The sequence below is a fragment of the Cygnus atratus genome, chromosome 1 (assembly GCF_013377495.2).
Source record: "Cygnus atratus isolate AKBS03 ecotype Queensland, Australia chromosome 1, CAtr_DNAZoo_HiC_assembly, whole genome shotgun sequence".
NCBI classification, from domain to species: Eukaryota; Metazoa; Chordata; class Aves; order Anseriformes; family Anatidae; genus Cygnus; species Cygnus atratus.
In genome coordinates, this window is record NC_066362.1 from 78,067,164 (window position 1) to 78,090,377 (window position 23,214).

The 23,214-nt window shown below is 40.5% G+C and overlaps 1 protein-coding gene across 4 annotated transcripts in view; it reads right to left on the minus strand.

Moving 5' to 3' along the window:
• SOX5 (SRY-box transcription factor 5) overlaps positions 1 to 23,214 on the minus strand; it is a 641,693-nt gene that overhangs the window by 617,859 nt on the left and 620 nt on the right. For 3 of the 4 annotated variants that reach the window (XM_050715327.1, XM_050715319.1, XM_050715325.1), the window contains exon 1: positions 13,509 to 13,939. The exons of the other annotated variant lie outside the window; for it this stretch is intronic. The gene's annotated coding sequence lies outside the window, so the exon portion shown is untranslated. Of the gene's footprint in view, positions 1 to 13,508; positions 13,940 to 23,214 lie in introns of those variants that run through there. 4 annotated transcript variants of the gene reach the window in all.

A 23,214-nucleotide genomic window follows, 5' to 3' on the forward strand; every position in this document is an offset into this window, starting at 1 on the left:
TATAAAGGTGAAAACCTACACACATAAACCTTACTATTTCTTTCTAATAGAAGAAACTAAGGCAAAGAGTGAGCTTGTTTCAGCTAGTATTGTTAAAAGACTATAAACCAAAGAAATACACACAACATACATAAATGAAATCAATGCTTTTAGTGCAAGGCTCAGCTTCTTCCCATACGTAACACCACATCTATAGTTTCAAAAAATATTGTATTCTATATGATGGTACATGACTTCTGAACAGTAGCATTACTGCATCCTCTAGTTTATCTGTATCAAGGCTATCCCTCACATGATTTTTTGAACCACCCAGTTAAAATCAACAACATAACTACAATACGACAGATTCCTGCCAATGCTGAATATTTATTATTCTTTGCTTAAAGAGAGGGTAAAAAAGCAACATAGGTTATCTTTCTTTTGTGTGTGTGCGCTAAATACCACATGAGCAGTTTGTAGGCTCAAGGGTAAATTTTTGATTGCTCAACAAATGCCATTACATTCCACACAGATTTCTCCTGATTGACCTAAAAAGCAATCCCCTGGAGATGGGGCAAAGGCTGATCACTCTAATCAGCTTTTTGTCCCACAAACCACAATTTTTTCCCCACGAGCCACAAGAACACCACTCTACTGCAGCACATGAGTACACGTACCATCAGGTGGATGAACTCTGCAGAGCTAACCCACACCCTCAGTCACCTGGCTATGAATTCTCCAAATTTAAATGCACCACTCGTTCCTTAATTCAAAATACTCTTAAAATCAGCACTTCTACTGTTAAACAATTACTATGTCTTTCAATACATATTTAACAAATAGCCTGAAATAGGAAAATACAAGGGATGGCAAGAGAGGAAGGGAGAGATTAAAATTCAGCATTTTCAGACACATATTTTGTGTACCAATTTTCAAAACTGTTTTCCTTTCCTTCGCTCTTTGGAGTAATCTTCTAACCTTGAGAGATTAGCCTAGAGTCCTAGGATAAGTTAAGTCTTAGGTTTAAATAGCTCTTCCACACACATACATATTGGCCATTCATGCTAATCAGTGTCAGACATACGGATCAAGGGAGACCAGACATCACAGTGTGAAGGCTTCACTGTGGATCAGCCTATCAAAATGCTTTAGGGGAAAATGCATTCTACATCCCATGCCAAACGCATGAACTTTTGAGAGGTGTCAGGCTTCGGGAGGACAACAGAAATGAATCCAAAGGGAAAAATTCCATTTACAGCAAATCAGGAGCTCATCAGTGGGACTGTGCTGGATTTTCTTGTGTCAGATAAGGGTGGACTTTACTGATTATGTCCTCTGGGAAGGAAAGATGCTCAAAGTAATGGCATCGTACTAAAATCAAGTCAAATCTGTAACATTAATTGAGAGCAGTCCCAAGACCCACAGCTGCCCCCAAAGTCCTTCTGGCAGTTATTGTGGTTTCACAACCACAACTTATCTTTCTTACGTGCTATTTTCTCTTCCTTGATCTGTGCAAGACCCACAAAAATATCAGGGAAAACAATGAAACTGCCTGTGCACTAGGGACAGGATTTTAAAAAAAGCACTTAACATCGGTCTCATTCTGCTCCCATTGACGTCAGCCGTAAAATTCCCATTGCCTTCCTGGAAGCCAAGAGATGCCACTGCTGATCACTTTTGAAAATAGCAGTCCAAGAGCGGTCAAATGCAAAAAGACAGCAAACCAATAGATTTTTATTTTCCCTCCTGCTGCTTCTAATTGCAGTTTTATTTAATTGTACCTCATAATCTGCGTGCTATTTCAGGGAGGGGGTCCCCAAGACTACATAGAGAGATAAAGCCCCAAAATTTGAGCAGGTATGCTCAAACTGATGCTACCTCTCCAACTCATCTTTTTCATTTAGCCTTCAGCTGTAAGGATGCGTGTGTGTGCACGGTTTACTTAGATCACTTCCTATTTTACTCTTGCACTGAGGTGCCCTGATCGTCCCCGCTGCACAAAACCTGGTTTTCTCCTTGGCTTTCTTCTGGAAAAAACTGCAAGGTCCCCTCCAAGGGGAAACTGTCTGGCAGGAGATGTGTATGCATGCTAGAGTATGTCTACGTGTAATGCCAAATTTGGCTCATTCAGTCTTTCTGGCAGACCTCTCATCCTCAAACACCCACAAACCAAATACCAGAATGCAAAACACACAAACTCAGTGCTATGTTATGGAAAAATCACCCCACCCCTCAAGCCTGCCATACTATCTGCTCAGCATTTCCATCATTTTGAATTGAAAGCCCACAGAAATAATTACAAATGTGACGCAGAACTGTCCCAGGGACCAAGACAAAATACAGGCCCAGAGCTTTGCAATACAGATGTGGCTGGTTCAATGCAGAAAGTGTTAGCACTAAGCGTAACAGGGCTATGTCAGCCCCCAAATGCTGCTGTGAGGGGCAGGGTTGTCTGCCTGGCGCAGCCCATGCAGGACTACAGGCACAGCCAGCTGCGGAAGGAGCTGCAGTGTTGATTTGGCAAGGTCTAGTCAATAATTACACCTGGTGGTAAGAGGAACACAGTGACAACCTAGCTCAAAACAGAGCAAAATAACCCTTAACCACACGTATGAAATAACAGCCCAAGTGAATACTGAGCATTTTAACTGACATTTTAGACAGCTGTCTTATTTATCCCTCCATCTCTCTCACAACCCCAAAGCCATATAACTTTACTAATGAAGGTATTTGGTAATATTTTTAACTAGCCATCACAATGTTCTGCCTGAGTCCTCAACTACCTCAAATGGCAGCTCTAACAAGACGGCAGGATGAAAACGCAACAACACATAGGCATACATTCTAACCCTACGAAGCAGCCTTTTAAGAAGGAAGAAAACGTGGTTTAACATTTTAAATCACCACACATGCCTTGATTGGATCCAGTTATGAAGAAGACATGAAGATGGCTAAGGAACAAATGCAAGAATTTCAGCTGGGAACGGAGTAGAGCAGATCATGTCTGAGGTGTGGACCCCCGGATGCACAGAGCTCGGCTGCACTTGGGCCTAGCCAGTACAACAGAAATGCTCAGCAACACACACAATGACTTAGCAAAAACAGAAAAAAGAATGCAAGTGCCAGTAACAGTGGACTCTTCTTGAAATAAAGAACTCAAATCCCAAGATTCAAAGAATACATAGGTAATATACACATGAATCCACTTAAACCTCATGCTTGCTTTTACAAGACCAAGGCATTTCTTTCCCTTCAGAATTATAATTCTGGACAAAGAAGCCTCGGCATACCTAATTTTGGAAGCTTTTTTTTTGGTGTAATTAACAGCTGACATTAAGAACTGACTTCTAAGTCAGCTCTTAATGTTGACTTTTCAATTTACTGTCACAAAGTTTACTTTGATGAGACAAATCCTTAGTTCATGTGTATGCACCAACAAGAAAAGGCTCAGACCCAGAATTCTTCATAGTGTGGAAAGATCTTGCTGAAGCTAGGAGTAATGTGGATGATAATAATGGTTATAAGACTGAACTGCAGCTTCTGTCATGTACTAATCTCTGCAGTTAGTCAAATGATCAGAGCCTCTTTCACACTGCACTGCAGTTTCTTGCAGGTTCTCTCACAGAATCATTTAGGTTGGAAAAGACCTCAAAGATGATCAAGTCCAACCATTAACCTAGCACTGCCAAGTCTACTGCTAAACCATGTCCCTAAGCACCACATCTTTTAAACACCCCCAGGGATGGGGACTCAGCCACTTCCCTGGGCAGCCTGTTCCAGTGCTTCACAACCCTTTCAGTGAAGATTTTTTTCCTAAAATCCAACCTAAAACTCCCCTGGCACAACTGGAGGCCATTTCCTCTTGTCCTGTGGTTGTTGCTTGGGAGAAAAGATGGAATTTTTGCTCATCTTTGGGAACACAAAGAACTAACTGTCATCCAGGCCATTTTTTTTCTCATACTGACAGCTCAAATAAATTCATTTTATTTAGCACTAGACCATTGACCTCCAAAAAAAAAAAAAAAAAAGAGTAACCAAAAAAAAACAAGGACTAAAAAATCATTGTAATAAGTACTTTTACAATAGATTTTGCTTCTTCTCTCTCTCTTCCCTTTCCTTAAAAACAGGTAAAAGAGTGTTTGGAGACATCACACGTTATTTATATGCATTATTATTTTATGGAACTTTTCAAGGTGTTAATTGAAAGTTTTAATGAATGTTAATCATCTGTCATTTTCATTGGCAATCTCTGCTCTGCCATATGCTTAACTTTTACACCTGTACAGATTTTCCAACCAGTTCTTTTAAATTGTTTTACTTTTCTAGTGTAGTATTAGTATTAATATTTAGGAAACAAGCCAGCTGCAACCAAGACTGCAATTGTCTGCAGCTTATTTACTCCATATAATCCCTAGTTCTGGTGAACTACAGGAATACATCATCACCGTACCAGCACTAGTTTGAAAATATTTCTAGTAACTCAGTACTTAATGGGGATGTTGGACAGATAACCATGAAGACAAAAAGACTACACTGCAGGGCAGGTATAGCATTCATAACATCTACGTAAGCCTCCCAATATGCTGTCCTAATTTTTGCTCCTCGCCTTCCTCCTGACTCTCACTTCTACATCAACAACTGGCAGTCGATGAAAACTCCAGCGGTCATGTTTCAGCTCTGTTCTTTTTAAGTAATGTGGAGATTTGTTTCTGAAGGGACTGGGCTGAGGAAGTGCAAGCACGCAAGTTATGAGTTCTATTTTTGACTTGACTGCAAATATTCTGTGTGAACCAAGTCACCCTCAGCACACATGGCACACATTTAAAATGGACATACCTAGCAGGCTCCTCAGCTTTTACCCTTTTCAACAGGGCTCTCAACCCCCTTTTCAGTAAAGAGGGATGATCTTCAAAAGAGGACTGCAACTCCTCTTCTTGAACATTTCAATCAATAATATAATACTAATATTTATTATCAAGATTTAGCATTAAAATAACACTGACATGAATGAATTTAGCTCTGTTCTCCCATCTTTGCTTTTTCCTCTGTTGCTACAAAAACAGTTTGAACATTAAGATGCAGCACTAAGAACAGAGCAGCACCACTGTTGTAAAACTAGCAAAAGTGAGGAAACAGTGCAAAGCGAGTTCGGGGTTTTAAAATCAGGAACAAATAGCAAAGCAGGCTACTGTATGTCTTGTTAATTGGTCTGAGGATGAGACGCAACAGAGGTGAAGGAACACCCTGGCAACAAGTTCCAGCATGAATTCAAGCTTTACCAGCAATCACCAGAAAACAAAACAAAACAGCCACTTGGTGGTATTATTCCTAGGAGAAACTTGTATGTGCACACCACAAACATCAGAAAATGTTATGGAAACTCAGAACATAGAAGATGATGCCTTGTCCACACTGGGAGATAAAGAGTCCTGGCTGAGTATGGCCATGGCTGATTTCTGAAGCTGTTGTAAGGAAGGAGACAGCAAAATAGAAGAGAAAGGTCTCTGCTGCTTGACCTCCTGACGATACAAACAATGAAGCAATGACCAGTGGAAGGGGCCACTGATGAACAGTACACTTTTCAAAGACATGGGTCTTCAGAACCAGTCAAAGCTGCTAAGCAATGCTCAGTACAGGAATTTGTGCAAATCTCCTCTTCAACAAAATTTTGGGAAAAAATATTCCTTTGATAATTCTACCTAAATAGAAAGAAAAATCTGATCATGCCATCTTCCCTAAAATGCAGTACAATGTTCTCAGCGTTCCTATGCTCCCAACTCTACTATACGGGGACCATGGATATAAGACACACAGTCTCACCTTTTTTTCTTTGGATATTATGCATCCCATGAAGCACCACAAGGTGAAATATCTTTTGTGTGTGGGAGGAGCACAAAACCTGAGAGTCTTCATGGCTCCTTTTAATCATGTATTCCAGGAAGCTCCAGGGTTGCAAATACCCATGAACTTTTTCTATTGTCTTGGAATCCCTGGTGTTTTCCTTAAAGCCTGAACTCTTGTGATCATATGAATATCTCAGCTTCTTTTCTAAAGCACTGAATCTTATTGTTGCAAAGTTATAGATCCTGAACGAAAAAACAGGGCTAATAAAAGAGAAATCAGATTTTACTATTTTTAAAACCCTATGATGTGTGAGTGTTCTGAGAGTAGATTTTTTAACACTAGGGATGGACAGAAATACTATGCAGATGATTTTGGACAAAGGACAGACAATGCCAAGAGAACAAAGCACAGAACAGTGTTGGCTAACTGGAAAGTCTGTCCTTCCTACTGAAGAGCCGAGTCAGAAGTAAAAACACCACCTTTCCATCTGTACAATGGACTAACAATATGGTAGGTAACACACTAAAACCCCCTTAAAATCTATCCATTCAAATCACTACTTGTATAGTATAATTATTAATAATGGTAACACAGTACTTGAGGATTTTTGAATTACAACCTGGTATAGAGGCACTCTGTTAGGCAAGGTACTATCATGAAGGCACAGAGATTAGTAGAGGAAAAGAAAATTCTGCTCCTCTTACCATCCCTTGTGAGTCCACCTAATGTACAGTGCTCATTTCCTATGTACCCTAGTTCCTATTTAAACAGCTGTTCATTGAAGAAAGACTGTTTAAAATCATATAGAAAGATAAAACTACCTATTGCAAATATTAAATAAAACTGCTAGGAGTTTCCTAGAAATTTTGCAAAACAGTAGGTAGCAAGTTATTTATTTTCCACATCATAAGCCTAATAATGCTAACAAAAACATACTCATTGCACTACTGCACATTTTACAGTATGAATTTAGATTGCTCAAGAGAAAAATACAAGGAGCAGAATCACAGAATGCTTTGGAGACTGTGGTGTCATACACACAGAGTTGTAGCCTGAACTGAGATGGACTAAAAGGCATGTTCTACTCACTCTCCAGAAGCAGCTTTCACAGCATCAAAAATGGCAATGAACTTACATTTGCTGATATGCAGATGGTATTCGTGAGAACAATAAAAAAAATGCCAGTTCAGCTTATATATAGCATATTTGCCAATCTGAAAGGGGTATTTTTTCAAGTGCTACTTATGTTCCTGTTTCCTTGATTTGCAATGGGAAAAAAATATGTTCTCACTGGTCTCAGACACTGATGTCCAGCTAATGAGATGGACCGACAACGTAAGTGTTGTAAGTATGCACCAGAAACCAAAGTAATCATCTTTTTTTTGCATGTATTAGTTTGGGTTTTATGCTGGAGCTTTCCGGATGCAGCAAGGAGGAAAGGGTGCAGCAGAGAGGTGCCAGGGCAGCAGCAGCAGCAGCTGGGGAGGAGATGGAACAGGAGAAAACGTGGAAGGAGAACTCAGAATTCAAAGGACGTAACAAAAAATTTCAGCACTAGGCTAAGGGAAAACTGAATCTCAATTTCCTAACTGCTGTCTTTCTTTCCTGTCCCTGCCCCATGCATGCAACAGCAACTAAGACGGAAAGGCTTTGCTCTATTGGACAGAAAACTACCTTGCGGTGGTTCCATCAATGTAATGTTTGCTCTCAAAGCAGTACAGCTGCTGCCTCTGCAATGACTACTCTCACTTTACATCACCATACCCCAAGTAGGATTCCACTCTACCACATCTTGTATAAGAGAAAAAAAGAAATGTTTTGCTTCTATGCTTCAGCCTTAAACATCTTGAACTGTCAATTTCTATGTAAGCAAAACGAACAAGTAACAGCAATGGCATGCTGCAAAACACATATATTTATAAACAAATTTAAAATTCTCAATTCAATTGTGAAAACTTCTGATCCAAAACCGGTCATCTCTTTTGAACAAAAAGGCAACGAAATGTGTATACTTAAGATGTTATTTCACCAAGAGCTCAACACCCACTTTTGGACCGAAAGATAACATGTTCCCAGCAACTTCTCTATTGTTTCTTCGGGGAATGTATGCACGAATGCTGCCTAAAGACAAACAGGAAGAACTACTGGAAAAAAGTAAATATAAATAGTCCTTAAGATTTTGAAATCGTTTCATACCAACTTCCTGACTGTACTTTGCCAAAACACTCACCTGTGTTTAGCCTATGATGAAAAACCATTTCAATCTTACATGACAGTGCGACTGCTTGTTTTAATTATTTTGATAAGCATTGGCTTTTTATCAAGCATTACAACATTTGGAAAAAAAAATTTACACAAAAAGTCACTTGATGTCCTTCGTTACTGTGTGTATTTAGGGTTGAGAAACTACCTTTGCCATTGCAGGCCAGGATCCTGAGACAAAGGCATCACCATCTACTTTTAATTTTTTTCGTCATCTGCAGAACTGTAGCACTTCCGTGAAAAAGGAAAGGGATCAAAGGCTTATATTATAATTCCTACATCTCCCTGACTTCACTCTTTGGACCTATAAGAAATCCAGTGTTCCTGCAAGAACAGTATTTCCCAAAGGAATGTTCTCTATCAGCAGTGACAGGGCACTGAGAGAGTAAATCTAAGTAGACAGTTACTACAGGGGACTTCAAGGAGTACAATTTCTATTATTTCTGTGTAATAGATGGGCAAACTAAGGCAGATATACACTAAGGAACATTTCTGGGCTACTCAGTGCATCTGTGGTAAAGCTGAGACCAGACCAATAACCATGATGTAACAGCAGCCGAAGAAAAGAGAAGAGTTCCAACAATCCAGATGACAGGAAGAGAATTAATTTTCTGATGTGGTGTTTTGTTGACTCTTTTGTCTTGTCATGTACAGCAGAAATAATGCTTGTCGGATTAGAGTAAACTCACAGCAAATGACACTTATTATTAAGCACCTCAGCTTTATTTGGTGTTTCATCACCTGCCAACCTTCTACATCAAAAATGGTATTTGTATGTATTCAAAACAAAAAAATTACAAAACATCAGCCCAGAATTTAAAACACCTCTTAAATATGTTAGAAAAGTACATTTAGAATGTCACTGAAGCTAAAGAGAGGAAAAAAACTGCCCATTGCTGATATGCAATAATTAATTTTCATTAGGGTTCTTATTATGCATTAGTTTTTATGGAGTGACAAAACACAACTGCATGCTATTGTTTAAACACATTTGCTGCATATTCCAGAAGAGTAAAGGCTGCAAATATGTGTAAAGGATAATACACAAAATGTAGCTAAATGTATTCTATATTATGGATCCATAATACAGAATGCAAATGATTCTGACTAAGCATTCACAGGAGACAGTCTTTAGGGTGCATGCTGTGAATGTATATTATGAATAATGCATAAAACTTGGCTAAATCTTAATGAGTCCATTGACATCCTATGGGGTCCACAGGAGCCTCAGATCCCAAAGCATGTCAGTGGCATATTGCTCTCCCTCCCCCATTTCATTAAAAAAAAAAAAAACTTAAAACAAAGGAAATTTAAAAGACAAACCCTTAGCTCTGATTTAACTCCCTTATGACAGGAAATTCAGAGATGGTCACGATCTCTGACTCCTTTCACCCTATTGCACCTACATGTCCCACACTAAACCAGTGCTCTGCGTGATCTTTCCAGACTGTTGCATCAGGTGTGGGACACAATTTTACACCACTTTCCCAAATCAATATATGAAGGAGCTTCTCTGCACACCGAGGAAAGAGGATAAGAGGTGACAAGCATCCCAATTACATTTTGTCCCCATTCTACTCTCCTAATCCCCAGATGCTTAAAGTGCAATAATTAACGTATAAGGAAACTGCAGAATGCATGGGGGGAAAAACACACATACAGTTTACTAGTCAGAGCAATGCCACAGAAATGCACATGCTAAAGGATATTGGCAATGGGTGCAATTGTGAGGACCAAAGAATCTGACCCAAGAGAAGCGCCTGGTATTTACAGCTTCTAAGTATAAAAATGCAGTAAGAAAAAATTTCCACATCCTGGTTGAAAATGTAAGGTTGTACCATTCTGAACGTACAAGTATACCATATTCACTAGGAAAAAAAAGTGTTGGCATCGAGCCCCAGCTCCACTTAGAAGTGTGAAGATAGTTTTTGTGTGTCATGCGCTTGGAAATAAATTAGTAGATTTTTCCTGTGGTACAAATACGAAGAAAAATAACTGATTAAGTTCTTGTTTATTTAGGGTTAGAAGTCTTCGAAACTGTACAAATGGCAATTAATTAATTCTTGCAACACCCATGTGTGATGGTAAGTCTGTACATCCTTAAACACATGAAAACTGAGGAAGAAGGGGTCAAGAGACTTGCCCAGCACACCAAAGCACTTCAGCGGCAGACTGGGGCCGCAGCTTGCACCCTCCACACTCTCCGCCATGCACTCAATCTGCTACGCTCGGGGCAGCGAGCGCTGGTTTTCTCAAGGACCACTTCTGTGCTCAGCCAGGCAACTGCAGGCCAAAGCCGATATGCCCCTGCATGTACAGTGCTGAAACCAACTGGATAAATCCCACCAGGCAGGTGAAGCATTCTGCCTGTACCCACTAGCTGGCAAACCAGCTCCAAGTTTTAGCACCTGAATCTGACAGACTAAAACAAAGCAGAGCACTGGGAACTCCTTCCTTCCAGAAACTGACCAAAGACGGTAGCTTCCCTGCTGGGAACTACCCTCCTGCCCAAAGCAGGAGGTCGGGGAGAGGAGAAGGGGACAGACACGGGTGGGCTGGGCAGGAACCAGACTGCAAGGTAAGAGCTCCTCCAAGCCAGGAGCATCTACATCGGCAGGAGGAAAAGGATGGGTTTGGGGCAAGTTCAGTGTAACAAAATTTTGTACAAAAAAATAAATAGCAACTGCCAGGAAATTCTGAAACACAAGCATTTTTTAGGTTTTGTTAAAATCTTCCTTCTCCTCCCACATGCCTTTCCAATGGAAAATCAATACTAAGGGAGGCAGAAACTATCTGGTGTTCACTAAGCATTTCTGATTTAAAAAAAAAAAAAATCTTCTTAAAATCTAGCTTTTGTTTTCCTTGTTTCTACTTCTTACAGCAAAGAAAAAAAAATCCAAACATAACTTTTTGTATGTGAAAACATTCAACAAACAAATTCTTGAGGAAAGCAACTGATGAAAACAGTTCAATTGGATCTACAGTAGAATCTGGCATGAAATGTACACAGAGAGAGCAGGGACACATGCATGCCGATCTTTGAATGTAGCTGTCTGCGTGCTGAAGCATGAATACACAACCTCGTTTTACTCCATTACAATATTCTTTTCTTTTAATGACAGGTGACATTTTTGTGCAGTTACAAAATACAACTTTTTTTTTTTCTTGTTGATGTGTAAATTTGCTTCCTATATGAAGACACACACACACACACACATATATATATTCTAAGAAGAACAAAGGTCAGGCTTTCACAGGAACAACACTATCAAACTGTTTTACCTTTGCAACCCATCCTGCTACTATTTATACTTACTGCTAGAGATATCAGCAATTGTTTCTTTGCCCCCTCACCCCTCTCCGACACCACTAGAATAACAGAGAACGAAATCTCTCGGTAGCACTTTCCTTCTCAGCGGGAAGCTCAAGCGTTTGTGATATCCATTTTGATACAAAACCCAAATTAGGCCTCTGGAAATAGGTAATGCATAAAAAGAAGCATTTTTGTGCCACACGATTATTATTATAGGTTACTGTTAACCCTTGGGAGATGGAGGTGAGTCCTGCAGCTCCCCACTGGGCTGAGTATTTGCTGAGAAATCACAAGCGTTGCCTAAGCAGATATTTCAGGTGTGCTCCATGATAAAGAGAACGATCCTGTTGACCCATCATATTCTGATAGCTAGTTTGAGTGTAAAAGCATTGCCAGTTAAACAAAAAGGATCAGTACAGCATGCATATGCTGCAACCCTCTTGTGCTAGGCTAAGATTTAAAATGGGCTGAATACAAGGACAACTGTGGAATTACTTACGCAGAGATCAAACAAAAAAATCAGGATTGTATCTGGGAACTTCCCACAACATGTTCTGTCTCTTAACCCCCTAAAATTCTCTTGTATTGTTAAGTCTCCACTTGGTCACATATTAGTGAAAAGAAATACAAAGTTTAAAAAAGAAAAATAATACCAAAACCTTTAGTAGTTTGCAAGTTCTAAATCACTGCGAATGAAAGTATTGAGGCTGGAAACCTGCCTGATTTTATCCTAGCTTTACGATTGTGAATCATAGTTATACAAATCAAAAATGAACTTTTTTCTTCAGAACTATCATCCCTGAAGTTAGAAGAATCGGCCCATAATTCAGATTCAGCAAACCACACTACCTTGCACTAAAGCTACATCACCTCCTGTTGTGATAGAAGTTGGCCCAGCATTACTCATTGCTTGACTTACTTCCTTAGCAAAACGAGCCATACCGCAAATTCAATCTGTTATCTGCCTACACAATTTAATTCAAGTTCAGTTTATCCTAAGCACTTCTTTTTCCTTCAAACGTGCAGACTTCAAAGGGCTACAAACTGTGATCTTAAACACAAAAGCAACTGCATGTCAGAAAGTTTTCCCTAAATTGAAATAAATATTTTACTAAACTATGGTCACTACTTGTTAAGCCTGAGAAAAGTGAGAACCTTGCTGTAACGTGGAAGACAAATCGGACCTCAGAGCCTCACATGTCCTCCCATGCAAATCCCCACATACTGCACACCTGCGTGGACACAGAGGGGAAACATTCCAGTAACTTCACGTGCTAGCAAGGCCGACTGAGGTTCTTCTAATACATTTTAAACTTTATAGCACCTCACCTAAAAAAGCCACACACCAAACAGTCACTACACACCAAAGAGGAAGCCCCGTGGGATAGGTGTCAATTAGCAGGCCGGTCTGACAACTGTACTTATGGCCAGAGCGTAAACCTTTGCGCCCACACGTGGGCAACCATTCCCACAAACATCCTCCTATCAACAGCACAGTTTGCAGGAGCTACAGCTTGCTAACAGGAATAAGGAGCTTTCAGTTTGGCCTAAAGATTTGCCTATGACCACGCAGAGGCGCGGGGAAAAGAAGAAGACAGAAGTCCCCACTGCTGTTTCTCCACTCCGGCCATTAGGTTTGGCATTGCTTTTCCTAGACAGCCCTCTTTGTTTTAGCTCTTCTGACATCTGTGCATTGCATTTGCCATGTTGTGCAAGCACAACTATTTCCTAAGAGATAAACAGAGATCACCAAGCTCACAATGCCTGACACAAACAGAATTCAGATTCAAGCTTTCCTAGGTAGCTCAGACCCCATCTTTTTCACTTGCAGATTTAAAGGGACCTCTGTAAGACACAAAGGGAAAAAAGAAGGAGACAATCATCGTAAAGGAATGGAAATGAAAAACCTCCCTCTCTCTCCCGAGCACTTTTTTGAAAACATCTATTTGAATCATTCCTGCTTATAGACAGCCCCATTTCTGCAGCAATGGAAAAGCAATACAAGCTTTTTGTCATTCGATCCCCCCAAACATTCTGTAATTTCATGTGAGCAGGCTCCTCACTGGGCTCTTAGACAAAAGTTTGCCCACATGCCTTTTAAAGTACATACCTGATTTCGTCTTTGTCTGCTAAGTTCCTTTTGCAGCTGCATTGCCACGAAAATGTTCCTATACCCACTTTCCCCTGTCCTTTCTACAGTCTGCTCAGAAGTGGATTCATTGCTGGTTTTCGGCAGTTACATTTCTTCCTCAATTGATGCTTCTTTTTATTTATTCTGAAGTTTCCAATGTAAAACAAACAGGAATACCACCTCTCTAAAATTACTACTATCCCACTGTCCTCCAATGTAACATTAACAAGAGGCAATATTCTCTAAACCTATGAAGCATATACTGCCCTAAATTACATTGCAGTTGCTGCCCTGAGCTCGCACATTTTTGAATAGGAAGGCTCCCAGGGATCTCTCTCTCTGTTCTGACTGCATTTACTGCTTTAAAATATTTTTAACCCAGACACTGAAGTGCCAGCCTAGCAGCCCTTCATGCTAATCCTAGCCTGGGTGGCTGTTCTTAAGGGAAAGCATTCAAAAATTGTAGCAGTGCATCAACTTTGACCCTTTTCACTTAAAACATGAGACTTTTTTTTTTAAGGGAAAAAAAAAATTAGATTCCAGAGGGAATCACTGAACTCTGACCTGCTTAAAATTAGTTTTGTTTTAGTGCCTGCGTGGTGACTCAACAGGCCAATTTTCCAGACACTTATGACTTTTCTGCTCCTGAAGATTCCAGTTCAAGTCCTGGACTCGCTTGCTGGGGTCGGATCAGAACACTTTGTTCCATGGCTTCAAGCAGTGAATTCCCAAATCGCCCTACTCCTGCCAGATGCTGGCATGCTTGGTAATAAGCAGGGCTGTAACCAAGCTAATTATTTTTTTCTAATCTGTGAAGAGGCTTGCTTGCAATACATATGTTAGACCGAAAGAATTTCCCTTCAAAATTCAGCAGTCAAGAAATGTTTATATGGCTCTGATAAACATTTCATGATAAGCCGGATTCTTTCGGGGGGGAGGGGGAAGATGTGTACTTTGGTCTTAACAGTGCTGCAAATAATTCTCAAATAGGGTCTGGCTGAGAGTATCCATCTCACTGGGAGTAACTGATTTGATTTTTTTTTAATCTGTCACAGGCATTACAAACGCTAAATGAGTCACCATAGACTCCTATGCTACAAAAAATAGCATCACAATGCATTTGCTCTTCAACGGGTCTGCAAGTATGGTGTCTGGTATCTAAAAGCCTTGTCAGTTAACAAATTTAAAAAATCCCAGGAAATGAATCCCAACAGTCTCAGACCAAATTCCTTCAGTAAGTTAACACTGCCCAGCAAAGTAAAGCTGACCTAGGAACAATAATTGTCTTCAGTCAGAGCACAACTGTTTAATTTAACCTTGTCCTCAATGCTATTGCATGTATTTCATACCTATCATCAAAGGATCTCAAACTATTTAACAAACAACCTCAGAAATCTCCTGTAAAGTGAGAGAGTACTATTATCTCCATTTACAGGTAGCGAGGAATTAAAGCAAAAATGTTGCTACAAAACTTTGGCCACAACGCAATAAAGAGCCAGACCCAGAAACAGAACCAAGGTGCTGGTCCATATTAAATGGCATCTGTTACATTTCTATCCCTGTTTCACAGTGATTATGGAAAGAAAAGCTTTGCCAACGTCTATAATCACTTATTTGACAGCTGCTAACCCAATGAACATGAAAGCAATTTATACACAGTGCCCTAATCTTCCTGAATTTGATCATGTATGAACACAGCCCTTGTACTTGTTCCAGTATCATTTTGGGTTTTTCTCAGTAAGAATGTAGTTTTCTTCCTTTTTCGGAAAGAAAACAAACCACTAAAAGACAGAGTTTTAACACAGAGCCATCAATATGCGGTTCTTACAAATACAAAAAATGTAAAACAGTAATAACACAAACAGTGATGCATACTGTTCTGTGTCAACAAAATGACTTTGTCTTATGCCCAGAAAGCTATCTTTCAGCCTCTACAAGAAAACTCCCAAGACAGACAGGCCTGGCCTTACACCCTAAAAGATAACCAGTCAGGGCAACCAAGGAGAAAGGAAATTCCAAACAGAAAATAACATCACTTTCTGAGCATCCTCCACATCTTCAACGTGAAGATCCACATGCCTCTGGTGCTCACAGTTGCCACAGGACCTTGAAAACATGCAGCTAGGTTAAAAGCTGTGAGCCTACTGCACTAAAAGCCAACCTGCAGGAACGTATTAAATGGTAGTGTCAAATGTGAATAATTTCCAGCGACAAGATGGGTAATACCATTGCTCGGTAGTCCATGACAGATGGCTGACAGTGTGGTTTCTCTGGCTGAGAAAACCTACCAGAGAACCTCTGGAGTATCTCCACCAGTGAGCCTGCCGAGGGTGGAACATGAGTATGCTATTACGAATCACCACCCTGCCTTCACAAAGGAGAACTGTCACTGGATTTAAACAGTGTGAGCTAACTAGGTTGCTCATCACCTGGAAAAATTATGTTGCTCAGAGCTTTTTGGATACAATGGCAAAGGTGAAGAAGGCTTTCTTCACCTCCTACGCAGCCTGGGCTCAAGTCTGCAAAAAAATATTTGAGCCGCAGTCAGACTCAATGTCAGACTTCTGCCAGCTGAGCTCCCTCTCACTTCCTCAGTTTCAGGTCATCTGAATACCTTGACAACCTGTGAGGATAAATCAAGCACAGAAGGTGTTTAGGAACTAAACATACATGTCAGGTGTTTCAATAAAACCTACACAAATTTATATCAAAGTATCCCAAATTCCAAATCCTTGAAAATGTATCACACTGTTTGGAAATGGTGGGCAGTGACTTAAAACACAGCCATACTGGTTATAAAAAATAAAAGGAGATGGGGCGAATCTGAGGAAAGCAGGGGAAAATGAACATACTGACGTTTTTTCTTCTGGAAGGCCGATCAGTTATGTGCAGCTTCCACTCACTGGTGCTCATCTGATCATGGTCCACCCTTTGAGTACCTCTAATCTTAGAAAAGGAAGCTGCACAGCAACATATTAATACCAGAAATTGCTGATCTCAAGGCCAGAAGGGATTACCATCACGATCTCCCAGTCAAGCCTCCTGCCTGACAGAAGCCGCAGAGCCTCACCCAGCAACTGCTGCAACACGTCCATACCTTCAGATATAGCATAAACCAACAGTCAGGAACCCACACAATGCCCATGCTGGGATGTAGCCTCCGGCCCTCATCTCGTAGTGAGCCCATTTGTGTCTGCAGACATTCTGGCCTCCTGCCTGCCCGTCCTCCCGCAGTCGCAGCTGCTCAGGACCAAGGTACCAGCAGCCAGGTGAGCAGACCGGTGGCCTAGCGCTGTTACCACAGATGACATCTGGCTCTGCCACCAGAGAGAACTGCATCGTTATGTGGAAACTGCTCATGGTGACTGATTGTTTTTTTAAGAATTTACACTGGCTCTTTGATCTTTCTCAGCACTAGCAAAACTGAAGCTCCGATTTGGTGAAGGACTTAGAGCGTGTGCCAAATTTTAAGCACAGAAGGAGGCCCGTTGGCTACAGCGGGACTCCAGTGCTTAAAGTCAGGCACATACATAATCACGTCAGGGCCAAAATCCTTGAACAGCCATAAAAATGCATCCAAGGCCTGTGCTTTGCTTCTGGAAACTTTATTCTCACTTTACATATAGTCAAAACCTGACAAGAGCTCACTGTCGGATTATGCAGGAAATCTGCAAGTTTCACCAAGGTGTGATCTTATGCTTTTTCACACATTATTGTATCATGCCGCGCCAGAACACTAACGTATGCAGAGTTCTAAAATAGCTTGCATTATTACAGCACAGCATTGAGAACTGTACTGAAAATCCAGCAAGCAGACCTCCAGAGATTTGCTCCTCAGTCACTTGCAAACTGATAAGGGGTCACAATTGCCTTTCTTACAAAAAAAAAAAAAAGGAAAAAAAAGAAGAAATAAACCAACACCAACTTAGTATTCCAAAGCCTTTTTCCCCATTTCTCTCTCTTTTAGATGAAACTGTCAATTGTCAGATTTGTCTTTGGTCATGTTGGGGTGGGAGAGTGGGATTTAATAACATTTAACTGACTTGCTATCAAGAAGGAAACATATTTTTCTTCTCTCAAATTTGAAACCGACACTTTCTTTCCTTTTTTTTTTTTCTGTTGGCCTACTTTCTTTTAAGTTGCTTTTCAATTATTTATGAAAATGCAATAATGCATTACTTTGCTGTGCAAATGTTTAGAAGAAGGAGATAGTGTCTTTCAAGTGAAAAAAACACACGTGCTTATATAGGGGTTTATTTAAAAGCACTTTGCAGGTGATACTTTATAAAAAGCAACACACTTTCATTTCTCCCCACACATGCATGCCCATTTTCTTTAAAGGGTGTATTTCATTCAATTAAAAAACGTCTGCAGCTCCACAGAAACACTCCGCTTGTTCTCCAAAGCCAGAGACAGTGAAGAGAGCTGGAAGAAACAAAAGCTCCAAATGGGAAACTGCACCGGGCTCAACTGAATCCTATTAAGACACTGAAAAGACTCCACACTTTCTGAATAGCAAAAAGAGGGCAAAATCTCATACCTCTAGATAAGGGAAATTAATAGTAAAACTCCCAGTGTTTTACTCAGATTTTTTAAAAGTTTTTTTGTTTGTTTGTTTGTTTAAAAAAAAAAAAAAACAGCTGTGTTCCCAAGCCCATTAAACACCAGTGAAGACTGACTGCTGAACTTCCTTCCGCTCCTCTGGAAGTCCCACGTGGACATACACTCAAGCGGATATACCTTTGGAAGGGTCACCACCTCTGGGTTTTAGCATCAATGGATAACATAAATGGCAAAGTCTGCTCTGATGGCAGTGGGCACAGAACCAGGCCCATAATGCTTATCTCCCTTGTCTTACGCTTGATTTTCACATTGGCAAACACTGGCCTAGCAGGAGTCGTTGTCCCTGTTACGCTCAACAGTGAGATGGAAGTTCTTGCTCTGAAATATGTATCGGCAGAGGGAGCCACAAAGGACTGGTCTCGCTAGGTTAAAGCTAGCTTTTGGATGTACCCTATAAACATTCATATTATCGTCCTGGTATCAAACCAGGAAGACCAGAAAGCATTAAAAAACAAACACAGATGTATTTAATAGCAACATAACACAAACTGAAATACAGTCAGAGAAAGATGACACACCAGAACAAACCAAAAGCTGTCTGGAGAGGTTGTGGCACCTCCATCCCTGAAGGTTTTTAAGCCTCAGCTAGGCAAAGCCCCGTCTGGCCTGATCTGCTGCTGGCACCAATCCTGCTCTATTAAGGTGGCCACACCAGGTGGCCACCTGAGGTCCAACCTGACCAACATCCCTGGTGCTATGAAAGAAAACAAAACTGTGCAAAGAATTACAGGAACCAATCTCTGCTACTAGTGACAACTAAACTGCCCTCAACATCATTCCTCAGAACAGGAATCATCCATGTAAATTTTGCAGTCTCTGGAGCTTTTGAAGAACTCCCCTAACAAACACTTGACACAATCCACAGGCTTTCAAAACAGGCAAGTTATGTTTCAGAAGGCAGGTAACTCAGGAAAACAACTTTTTTCTTTTTTCCTTTCAGCAGGGTGACTTCAGTACCTCAGTCACCCTGAAGGTCAACAGGGCACTGTCCATGCTACCTTCAAAAACAGGACTTTGGCTGAATTGAAATCTCACTTTCCTAACTAAGCACCATGCTTATGCAAATACTCACATTTTGCTGAATTTAAATGAACTAAGCCACAAAAATTGAAAAAAAATTTGAAAAAATTGAAAAAATTGAAAAAATTTGAAAAAAAAAATTGAAAGTTTAATTAAATAGACCGACTGCTACAAAACACAGCATGACACTCAGTTGAATCTAAACCTATTGAACTCACTTACCCCATACAGAAACTGAAGACACTGCAAACCGTATTTACATCTGTTTGACAGCCAGCTCAAGGCTTCTGAGCAGCACAAGCAAAACTCAGTTTTGCCCCCTCTCCTCAAAGATGTGGACAAAGCAGCTTCTCAGAGCAAGTGGAGCCATCATTGCTCTGCTATCAGTAGGCAACTCACCTTGTCCCACTAGTTCTCCTGTTACGGAGGTTTAAAAATTACATTGGGTTTTGAATTAAATTAAATGAAATACATTAAAATCACAGCCACTAACAAAAATACCTTAAAGGCAATTTTACTAATAGTCCAGCATACCTTAAGCATTTCCCTGGGAACTGACCAGCAAAAGCAAGTACCCTACATAGCAAATCTATGCCTGCTGACTAAGACGTCAGCTTTCCCAAGACCTTTTAAACTCATTTCAAGTAGAACCTGGACTACCCTGCTAAAGACCAGGAGACTACAAACTGAAATTGCTTCCCCCAAGGGATGTGGTTTTATTTGGGTCGTGTTCTGTAAAACTCAGTGATCCTCATGGAATGTACAAAATACCATCAAATTGCACTGGGCAGTTGAGCCTGCTCAATTTCTCTGAGGACACGCTCACAAACTAAAAAAGACAGGTTTAAGTGTTCTGTGTCCTTTATCAGACTAATGGAGTTTTAATACAGTATAGACATTCTACATGTATTTTAACTAAAACCATTCAAAGGACTGAGTACTCATGCATAAAAGTATAATTTTAAATCATGCAAGACTTTTACTTTAGGAGATTGTACAGTAGTGAAGAATACTACCCTTACTATAAATAACTTTGACCTGCAGTTTCCAGGCAATTCATTTCCTTGAAATATAGGTAAATACTTTTCTCTTTTCAACAATAATCACAGAATACACTTTAGCTTTGTCACCAGGATTTCTTTTTATTTAAAACAACAGGAATTGGGACAAGAAAATAAAAAAAGACTCCCGTTAAATGACAATTCACAGAAGGGTCTTTTAGCTGGCAATTGTCAGCACTGCTCAGGGCCAATGGATCAAATTTAAGTCTAAAAAGTGCTGATGGTTGTATGAGTCATCACAGTAGGAGCTGGCGCTCTGGGCCACTCAAGTTCAATTTTTGGTGTTACCACGGGGTGTGGGAGCTGGAATCTTGGTGAGCAAAGATTTGCTCGGTATTTGATGCACTCGGTAAAGTGGCATTCTTAAAATCACCAGCCTCCCAAGCAGCTAGTAAGCCAGCAGGAGGTTAGTAGGAAGAGAAAGTAATTGTCCTTTGTGCCTTTGAAAATAGCCAACATTAAAGGATCCTCTTATGTATTACCTGAGTCTCAATCTACGTTTGCAGCTCAAAGAGGAAGAAAGAGGCTGAAGAAGACAGAAAATAAAGCTGTCAGAAATATTAGAGGAGACCCTCCTCAAACTGTCATGAAGCATACAGTCTTCTCATCTGGAAATATGTGCAACTATAAACGATGTGTGCTCCGCAAGCAATAAAAAATTGTTTGGACTTTACGTTTGCAGAACGTACTGGGTATGTGCCATGTGTGTGCATCTACTACAGTCTTGAAGACACCTGAGACACAGAGGATGGTACTGCAAGAATGACAGTCTTACACTTTCCTACATGTCCACCAGTGGAGCAAGCGACACGCAAACTCAAGCTGCTTTAAGAGCCTGTACACAAGCACTCTGAAATCCACTTTATCTGTAGCAGCCACTCTCCACAGAATGCCAATGAAGGAGTAATTGCATCGTAACTAAATGTGGGATGTGAATGTAATGGTTTGGTCTTGACCTGAATTTTCTTATCTGTTACTAAATTTCATAAAAGGAAACAGATCTTGCTTCAAATTCCCACAGTCCTACAGTTTGGTCACTGATCTGAAAGGAAGTTTTCCTAATCTGGTCTATGGACACCACAGAAAAGGAAGAAAACTCCCAAACACTCCCAATGTTTCGGCACCGCTGAGCACTGGTTCTTGTTTCAGGCCTAAATTAGTACACTGCTTAAACCAGATCTGGATCTGGATAACGGATCATGAATGACGAATTAGACCATCTCTAATGTCTTGAAGAAACAGGGAATATCAGCAAAACTGAGGCTACAAAGAAGAGTTTACAATTCAGGAGACTCCACAGACTTCACGAGGGCCACTCCCACGGTGCAAGGCCCAGCTGCCCACTTCCTTTGCAAGCAACACTCCCACTGCCTTCGCCCGGTCAAGGAACATGCGAGGATCCTTATGCAGAAAACAGGGAAAAATCTTCTTTGCTAACAGGAAAAAAATCCTTGTAATAATAATACTAATCTATTTATAATGGTCAAAAAATATGACAGCTTACAACAGCGTCCCAGCAGCGCTTTGGCAATATTGTAGCATACTGTTGTATTTTTAGAAGGACTGTTCATTTACTTTCTCCTAAATTCTGGAATTCTTATTTTTCAACAAATGCTCTATTTTTTGGTGTATCCATATGCCAACATCGCAGTGTTTTACATCAGGCTAAGTATGAGCGGCAGGCAGAAACAAAGCTCCTGTGTACACGTTATATTACAGCACCACTGTCAGAGATGCCAAGTCTCAATCTCCTTCTATGCTTTATGTAGTGATAGCTAGCTGCGCCACTTACAAAAACCTTCTTGGAATGTAGCAGTGTATTTTCACGATGAGTAACAGAAAGCTGCTGTTTCTCCATCCTGAGCACTAAGGAACTATCCCACTGTAAACAATACATCTGACAGTTTAATGATACTGCTCCACCTAACTGGTTTTGGCAGGTAGTACGTACGATAAAGGTGCAGCAATGCGCATGTTTAAGCACTTTTATACTTTCTCAGCGTAGTGACACCAGGAACATTATCTTACTGTTTCAAAATTCATTAGCAAATTACCCGCACGCTTAACTGGAATGCAGTAAGCTCTCTGCAACTCCCACCTGCTACTACACGAGCACAACAACAGGACGATTGCAGTCCGTAAGAGCCTCTACAGCTGCAACTCAAGCATCTCCTGACAAAATTCACATGCTTTTATTTTCTTTCTAAAAAGCGTCTATTAGCTTCCATCACTTAGAAAAACTTAGATCAGGCAAAATTAGATACATGTGCACGCACATGTTAACTGAATTAACTTCAAACAGTCAATACATCTCAAATGTCCATCTGTTTACAAAAGACACTTGTGGCTTTCAAGTCGTGTACTCCTTACAGTGTAACTCTCAATCAAAACAGTTTAAGTTCAGCCGGAAAGCTCTGTTGCAGGATTTCCACACATAACGGCCACGTGTTTATTGGGTTCTCGTGTTCAAACTAGGACGGAATAGCCACGCTATCCCTGCACAAAACACAACAAATCCGTGCCACCCTTTCCCGCTTCAGCTGGAGAAGCCTCATAAAACAAAGCTGGCAATATGTTTGTCAGATATTATAGCTAAATAATAATAATAGAAAAAAAAGTGTCCCTGTTTACCAGTTGTAAATAGCGCATTTTCAGGATGAAGAGTTCATTTTGGTCGCAGTGATGTATGTTTCAGCACTGGGTAGGATTAAGGGAATACAGAAACAGCAGCTGATAAAAGTAGCTGTTTTCAGGTATGCTTCAAGTGATAAAATATGTTTATGAAGAATTCGGTACAAGTCCCTCATGTAAAAGAAGCTAGTTTTTAATCTGAGTGGTTTACTTCAGGACGGCAGGCTGCTGCCTTTCTGGGAGGGGGACAGCAGGGACACGATATCTTCCAGTACTACAACTGGAATAAAACTTTTTTTCGTTTTTAATTTGAAGTTAACACTTCATTCTCTGACAGAGATGGAGCAAAA